Below are 7,500 nucleotides of genomic sequence, written 5' to 3' on the forward strand. Positions count from 1 at the left end.
CTTACTTAAAAATATTCGCAAGTTTAATTGAATTGCGTTTGTAAAAGAAGAAACCTATCCATAAAGTGATTGTTTTATCATGAGACTAGATCATGTAATAAACACATCAAATTATAATAGCAGAGTCATTTGTGTTTGTTGAGAAAGCCAATTGCTGACCTCACATCAATTAGCATCCCTTTGAACCGAAAGCTTTAATTTGCTCTTCACTACTCAATGCTCAATATATGTAATCGCACATTGCGATGACATGTTTATTACATTAATGGCAAAATTATTGAGGGAAGCTCGCTCACTACCATGAAAAATGACTATCAACTCAACTGGCCAAAAAATCGGTTCAAATAACACTTTAATCTTAAAATTACAGCAAACAAGCTTTTCATCAGTTCAATGAGAGTCATAATGTAAAAAAAAAATTCGCTTTCTCTTGCAGAGCAACTGTTAACCAATCAATATCAAGTAATCCTGCTTTCTTGATAACCAAAAGTACTCTCGACATTAACAAAAAATGCCATCTGTCTCAGCCTATCAGCATTCAGTAGTTTTGCCCCGTAATTAAAAAAAAACTTAGTAAGACGAACAAGTAATTGATGCGTAATCAGCCAGTTCTGACTACGTTTTACTTGCTTCCTGTTGTGTTTTCTATACTTTAAATTAATGCTTGAGAGTATATCGGTGTGACCGGTGTTGTTTTTACATAAAGTTTGTAAAACGTTCACGGTCATTCAGTTGTAACTGATCATGACGCACGCACGCAAACAAGCCACGGATATTGCTTATCCATTAATTCATTTATGAATTCCTTGGGTTTCTGCTCAATCTGTTCCAACGAGGACATTGCAAGGTAATGAGACAATCCTAATTAATTATTTGTTTGTTGTTTGATCGAACTATGCTTCTTTCTGTTTTTTGCTCAGTTGCATCGAGAATCACACAGTCTTATCAGCTTTAAAGTTTCCGCTTTTACTCATTGTTTAATAACCATTAGGAACAAGTAATGTATGCGTAATAAAACCAAATCTAAATATTTTTTACTGGCCTCCTGTTGTTATGTTTTCTCTGTACTTTGGATTAAAGTTAGTAACTATGTCGGCACACATTCCTTTTATGTCTATTTGTTTATTTCCTGGAATGGTCACGGTTATTCAGAAGCTCCTGGTTGTGACTGACGCATGTAGCAAACAATTTACCAATTTTGCTTACCAATAATTCATTTATGGCGGGATTCATTATTCCTGCTTAAGAGCTTGTACTGCGATTCGAGGAACATTGCAAGGTAATTAAATCGGACACCCCAAAACGCAGACTGCAAACTGTGCAGACCGCCGGTGCAGACCAGGGGTAAAATATGGCGCTACCCTCACTATTATTGAGAGCTAACCGTAAACAGGCTAACCTGAATGTTATTTAGGCCTAATTAGGCTAACAGAATGTTATTTAGGCCTAATTCAGGCTAACCGAATTTTCATTTTACAGACGGTCTGCACAGTCTGCAGTGTGCGTTTTTCAGTGTCTCGTAATTAATAATATTAGCCTGAGGGGTGTAATAAATTATTTGATTCTTGTGTGATCGCGGAACTATATACTGCTCTGCATTCTTTCCTTGCACATTGAGACAGTAAGTAAATGATGTATCTTGAAATGTTCCTGAACAGAGAAGGTTTTAGTTTTTTAATCCGCTTAGATTCAAAATGGAGGGTGTCCGCACAAAGCAAATGACGTGTAAGAATGCATTGAAAATTTCAGCCACAACTAAAACCGTAATGTCTACTCGCCTTTAAGTTTTATTTTAAGCTAAGCAAAACCAAAGCCTTGTATGTATGGTTTCCATCACAACTTTGAGCCTCTCGGAACGAAACCATCAGTTGTTTGGAGCAATGGAACAGTCATTTCATCTCCATCCGTGTTCAACCTGAAGTGCCTCTCTAATCAGTCAATGATCAGTTGCGCAGACGGTTTGCTCGAGTGTGAAATGACTTCTTGTTTTTCCTGCTCCATTTGTTACTTCTCTTAAGAACCTTTCAGCTTTCTGCATCAGTTCTACTCTTTTTGCCCACTAGGCATAAATGATTCGTGTTAAGAAAGTTAAAAGTTCTCGTACATTGAAGATTCGACAATGCATGGATAACCAAACTACGATTAAATTATAAAATTTTGCAGAGTCACTTCTTGACGTGGAGGACCTCGCATCGATAATTAGCATCCAATTGGTAAGTTGCTCACTGTTACTCATTTCTTAATAACACGAACAAGTAATTTATGTGTGATAAACCAGTTCTGATGACTTTTGCGGTAGTTTTCTCTTTACTCAGTTTGGATCAAGTTAATGACTTTGTAAGAATTCCTTTATGTTTATTTTCTAAAGTGATGACAGTCGCTCGTGATCAGTTGCGAATGATGCACCCAATATTGTTTATCCATTAATTTATTTGCAGTCGGATTCATTAACATTCCTGCTCAAAAGTTTGTAAAGCTCCAGGAACATTGCAAGGTATTTAGTAATATTAGCATGCTGGGTGTAATAAGTTATTTGTATGTCGTTTCATCGAACTATGCTACCCTCTATTCTTTCCTTGCACAACGAGAAAGTAAGTAAGTGATGTATCAGTCTTCAGCTTTTTTTATTCACATTCATTTCATCTCGATCCCCGGTGTTTGGGTAGGCATAATTTATTTGTGTTAAGAAAGTTATATCCCCCAAGATAATGCTTTACCGAGAGACCTGGCAGTAGATAACCACATCAAATTAAAATTTTTTTAGTTCCGAGACGAAACTTTGGCTTTTGAAAAGGATCCGTTTGGACCAACACTGGTAAGTAGTTTATTTTTACTTATATCTTTATCATATGAACAAATGACTCATGCTATGCAAACCAGTTTCAATTACATCCAACTTGCTCCATGAAGAGACATTTTTTTTTCAATCGGTTGAGCCTGCTCGGGGTTACTCGGAATAAATCCGAATTCCCCTTGGCAGGAGTCGAAGCTATGACCTTCTGCAATAAGTTCTCATCTTAGAAAGTCAAATTGTTTGATTTTTAAAGCTAAGCCCAGCAAAAAAGAGGAGAATGCGATCTAAAATAGAAGTAAGTGAGTGATGGGCTTAACATTAAATGCTTTTATGAGGAAATTTTTTTGTGTGTTATCTTGGATTAGTATTCGAGGTCTCTTGTTATTTTTTCTAAATCAGAATTTTTTCCTTACTTCATTGCATATTATATGTTGATATCAGAGTTAGAATCTGGAAAAGGTTCTCTTGTAACCTCCCTTGCTCTTACTGAGCAATTGTCAACCAACCAGGATCAAGTGATCATGCCTTAATTCTTGTTGACCTAAAAGTGCCTTCCTGATTAATAAAATAATGCATTCTTTCTCAGCCAATCAGCTTTCAGTAATTTTCGCCTGTATTTGAAAAACTTGGGAAATGAACAAGTAATTGATGGGTAATCAACCAGTTCTGACTACGTTTTACTTGCTTCCCGTTGTGCTCTCTATACTTTCAATTAATGCTTGAAAGTATATCTGTGTTGTTTCTATATAAAGTTTGTAAAACGTTCACGGTCATTCAGTTGTAACTGAAGAGCGCACGCAAACAATCTACCGATATTGCTTATCCATTAATTCATTTGTAGCTGGATTCCTTGGGTTTCTGCTCAGTCCGTTCCAACGAGGACATTGCAAGGTAATGAAACACTCTAAATTAATTATTTGTTTGTTGTTTGATCGAACTATACTGCTTTCTGTTCTTCGCTCAGTTGCATCGAAAATCGCATAATGTCTCATCAGCTTTAAAGTTTTCACTGTTACTTATTGTTTCATTACGAGAGCAAGCAATGTATGCGTAGTAAAACCAAATCTGAATATTTTCTACTGGCCTCCTGTTGTTACGTTTTCTCTGTACTTTGGATTAAAGTTAGTAACTATGTCGGCACACATTCCTTTTATCTCTAATTGTTTATTTCCTGGAGTGATCACGATTATTCAGAAGCTCCTGGTTGTGATTGACGCATGCACGCAAACAATTTACCAATTTGGCTTACCATGAATTCATTTATGGTGGGATCCATTATTCCTGCTTAAGAGCTTGTAACGATTCGAGGAACATTGCAAGGTAATTAATAATATTAGCTTGAGGGGTGTAATAAATTATTTGTTTCTTGTATGATCGCGGAACTATATACTGCCCTGCATTCTTTCCTTACACATTGAGAGAGTAAGTAAATGATGTATCTTGAAATGTTCCTGAACAGAGAAGGTTTTAGTTGTTTAATCCGCTTAGACTCAAAATGGAGGGTGTCCGCACAAAGCAAATGGCGAGTAAGAATGCATTGAAATTTTCAGCCACAACAAATCCGTAATGTCTCCTTCCTTTTAAATTTATTTTACGCTAAGCAAGACCAGAGCCTTGTATGTATGGTTTCCATGACAACTTTGAGCCTCCCGGAACGAAACCATCAGTTGTTTGGAGCAATGGAACAGTCATTTCATCTCGATCCGTGTTCAATTTGAAGTGCCTTTCTAATCAGTTGCGCAGTTTGCTCGAGTGTGAAATGACTTCTTATTTTTCCTCCTCCATTTGTTACTTCTCTTAAGAACCTTTCAGCTTTCTGCATCAGTTCTACTTTATTGCCTACTAGGCATAAATGATTTGTGTTAAGAAAGTTAAAAGTTTTCGTACAAGATTCGATAATGCATGGATAACCACTTTAAATTATAAAATTTTGCAGAGTCAATTCTTGTCGTGGAGGACCTCGCATCGATAATTAGCATCCATTTGGTAAGTTGCTCACTGTTACTGTTTCTTAATAACACGAACAAGTAATTTTTGTGTGATAATTTAAAACCAGTTCTGATGACTTCTCTTTACTCAGTTTGGATCAAGTTAGTGACTTAAGTGACTCAGTTTGGATCAAGTTAGGAGCAACGAACAATAACATCTCTTCTATATATTTGCATTCCGTAACTTGCTGAGTACATTTCTCTGAAGAAGGTCGCAGAAGGCGGCTGAAAATGTAGTTTTTTAACGTTTTTAGATCAGTTTTAACCCCTCTTCTTTTAGAATGCTGTATGTTTATTTTCTGAAGTGATCACCGTCACTCATGATCAGTTGCGAATGATGCACCCAATATTGCTTATCCGTTAATTTATTTGCAGCCAGATTCATTAATATTCCTGCTCAAAAGGTTGAAAAGAGGAACATTGCAAAGGTATTTAGTAATATTAGCTTGCTGAGTGTAATAAGTTATTTGTTTGTCGTTTCATCGAACTATGCTACCCTCTATTCTTTCCTTGCACAACGAGAAAGTAAGTAAGTGACGTCTCAGTCTTCAGCCTTTTTTATTTACATTCATTTGATATCGATCCCCGGTGCTTGGGTAGGCATAATTTATTTGTGTTAAAAAAAGTTATATCCCCCAAGATAATGCTTTACCGAGAGACTTGGCAGTAGATAACCACATCAAATTGAAATTTCTAGAGTTACGAGACGAACCTTTGGCTTTTGAAAAGGATCCGTTTGGACCAACGCTGGTAAGTCGTTTATTTTTATTTGTATCTTTTTCTTATGAATAAATGACTCATGCTATGCAAACCAGTTCCAATTACATCCAATTGAAAATAAAAAATAAAAATAATAAAATAAAAGTTGGATGTAATTGGAACTGGTTTGAACTTGCTCCATAAAGAGATATTTTTTTCAATCGGTTGAGGCTCGGGGTTACTCTGAATAAATCCGAATTCCCCTTGGCAGGAGTCGAAGCTAAGACCTGCTGCAATAAGTTCTCATATTAGAAAGACAGTTTGCTTGATTTTTAAAGCTAAGCCCGGCAAAAAGGAGAAGAGTCCGATTTCAAATAGAAGTAAGTGAGTGATGGTCTTAACATTAAATGCTTTTACGAAGAAATTATTATTATTTTTGTGTGTGTTATCTTGGATTAGTATTCGAGGTCTCTTGGTATCATTTCTAAATCAGAATTTTTCCCTTACTTCATTGCATATCATATGTTTATATCAGAGTTAGAATCTGGAAGAAAGATTCTCTTGTAACCTCCCTTGCTCTTACTGAGCAATTGTGAACCAATCAGTATCAAGTGATCATGCCTTAATTCTTGTTGACCTAAAAGTGGCCTGATTTGTAATCAACCAGTTCTGACTACGTTTTACTTCCTTCCTGTTGTGCTCTCTAATACTTTAAATTAATGCTTGAAAGTATATGTTGTTCTTTTTACATAAAGTTTGTAAAACGTTCACGGTCATTCAGTTGTAACTGATGCGCGCACGCACGCAAACAATCCACCGATATTGGTTATCCATTCATTCATTTGTAGCTGGATTCCTTGGGTTTCTGCTCAGTCCGTTCCAACGAGGACATTGCAAGGTAATGAGACACTCCTAATTAATTATTTAATTGTTGTTTGATCGAACTATACTGCTTTCTGTTCTTTGCTCAGTTGCATCGAGAATCACATCATGTCTCATCACAGGTAACCCAGGCTCACTGTGTGCGTCATATAGGTATTAAAATATAGAGAAAATATGAGGCGAAGTTTAGGTCTGAAAATTTGCTGGAAAATGGAAATAAAAATCGATAAAACTTACCATGTGGTGAGCTGTTGTTGTCTTTAATACGTACACGAAGTTTCGAGAAAAATGGTCCCCGTTCACCTTCCTTCATAGTATAGTGACAAGGTAGGAGACAGAAGCCAGCTTAAGGACTCCAATCAACCCAAAACAAGCACGATTTTTTTCGTGAAAATCGAGTCCAGTCGCTAAATAAACACGCCAGGTTCGTGGAACAGGAATTTCTCTAAACCATGAATCTACTGAAGCATCTCCAGGTAGCAACGCGAAGCCACCAGGCTCCGTAGAACTTGTAAGTTGACCTGCTAAAATGGGGGCCTAAAAGCGTTGTCCTCGCGAAGTGCCCAATTCAAACTGGCACTGAACTAGGGACGCCTGGTGACGAGAGGAATATTTGTCACCCTGGAGGGAGGGGAGTCCCAGATTGCTCAGTGAGTTTGTTTTTTTTTAGCAATTTGGGACCCCCCTCCCTCCAGAACTTATTATACTCGTCACCAGGCGTCCCGAGTTCAGTGCCATTTTGAATTGGACACTTCGCGAGGACAACGCTTTCGGGCCGCCATTTTAGCAGGTCAACTTACAAGTTCTACGGAGCCTGGTGGCTTCGCGTTGCTACCTGGAGATGCTTCAGTGGATTCATGGTTTAGAAAAATTCCTGTTCCACGAACCTGGCGTGTTTATTTAGCGACTGGATTCGATTTTCACGAAAAAAAATCGTGCTTGTTTTGGGTTGATCGGAGTCCTTAAGCTGGCTTCTGTCTCCTACCTTGTCACTATACTATGAAGGAAGGTGAACGGGGACCATTTTTCCCGAAACTTCGTGTACGTATTAAAGACAACAACAGCTCACCACATGGTAAGTTTTATCGATTTTTATTTCCATTTTCTAGCAAATTTTCAGACCTAAACTTCGCCTCA

At 37.4% G+C, this 7,500-nt stretch overlaps 1 protein-coding gene across 5 annotated transcripts in view; it reads left to right on the forward strand.

Annotated features, from left to right (window-relative positions):
* The first annotated feature begins 1,631 nt into the window (after positions 1–1,631).
* LOC138026584 (tetratricopeptide repeat protein 28-like) overlaps positions 1,632–7,500 on the forward strand; it is a 17,672-nt gene continuing 11,803 nt past the window's right edge. For 2 of the 5 annotated variants that reach the window (XM_068873990.1, XM_068873989.1), the window contains exons 1-6: positions 2,763–2,815; positions 3,636–3,685; positions 4,731–4,780; positions 5,158–5,210; positions 5,480–5,532; positions 6,330–6,379. The gene's annotated coding sequence lies outside the window, so the exon portion shown is untranslated. Of the gene's footprint in view, positions 2,214–2,438; positions 2,495–2,762; positions 2,816–3,635; positions 3,686–4,730; positions 4,781–5,157; positions 5,211–5,479; positions 5,533–6,329; positions 6,380–7,500 lie in introns of those variants that run through there. The other 3 variants (XM_068873991.1, XM_068873993.1, XM_068873992.1) reach the window with 3 other exon arrangements.

Source organism: Montipora capricornis, chromosome 12 (assembly GCF_036669925.1).
Source record: "Montipora capricornis isolate CH-2021 chromosome 12, ASM3666992v2, whole genome shotgun sequence".
In the NCBI taxonomy this organism is placed as follows: Eukaryota; Metazoa; Cnidaria; class Anthozoa; order Scleractinia; family Acroporidae; genus Montipora; species Montipora capricornis.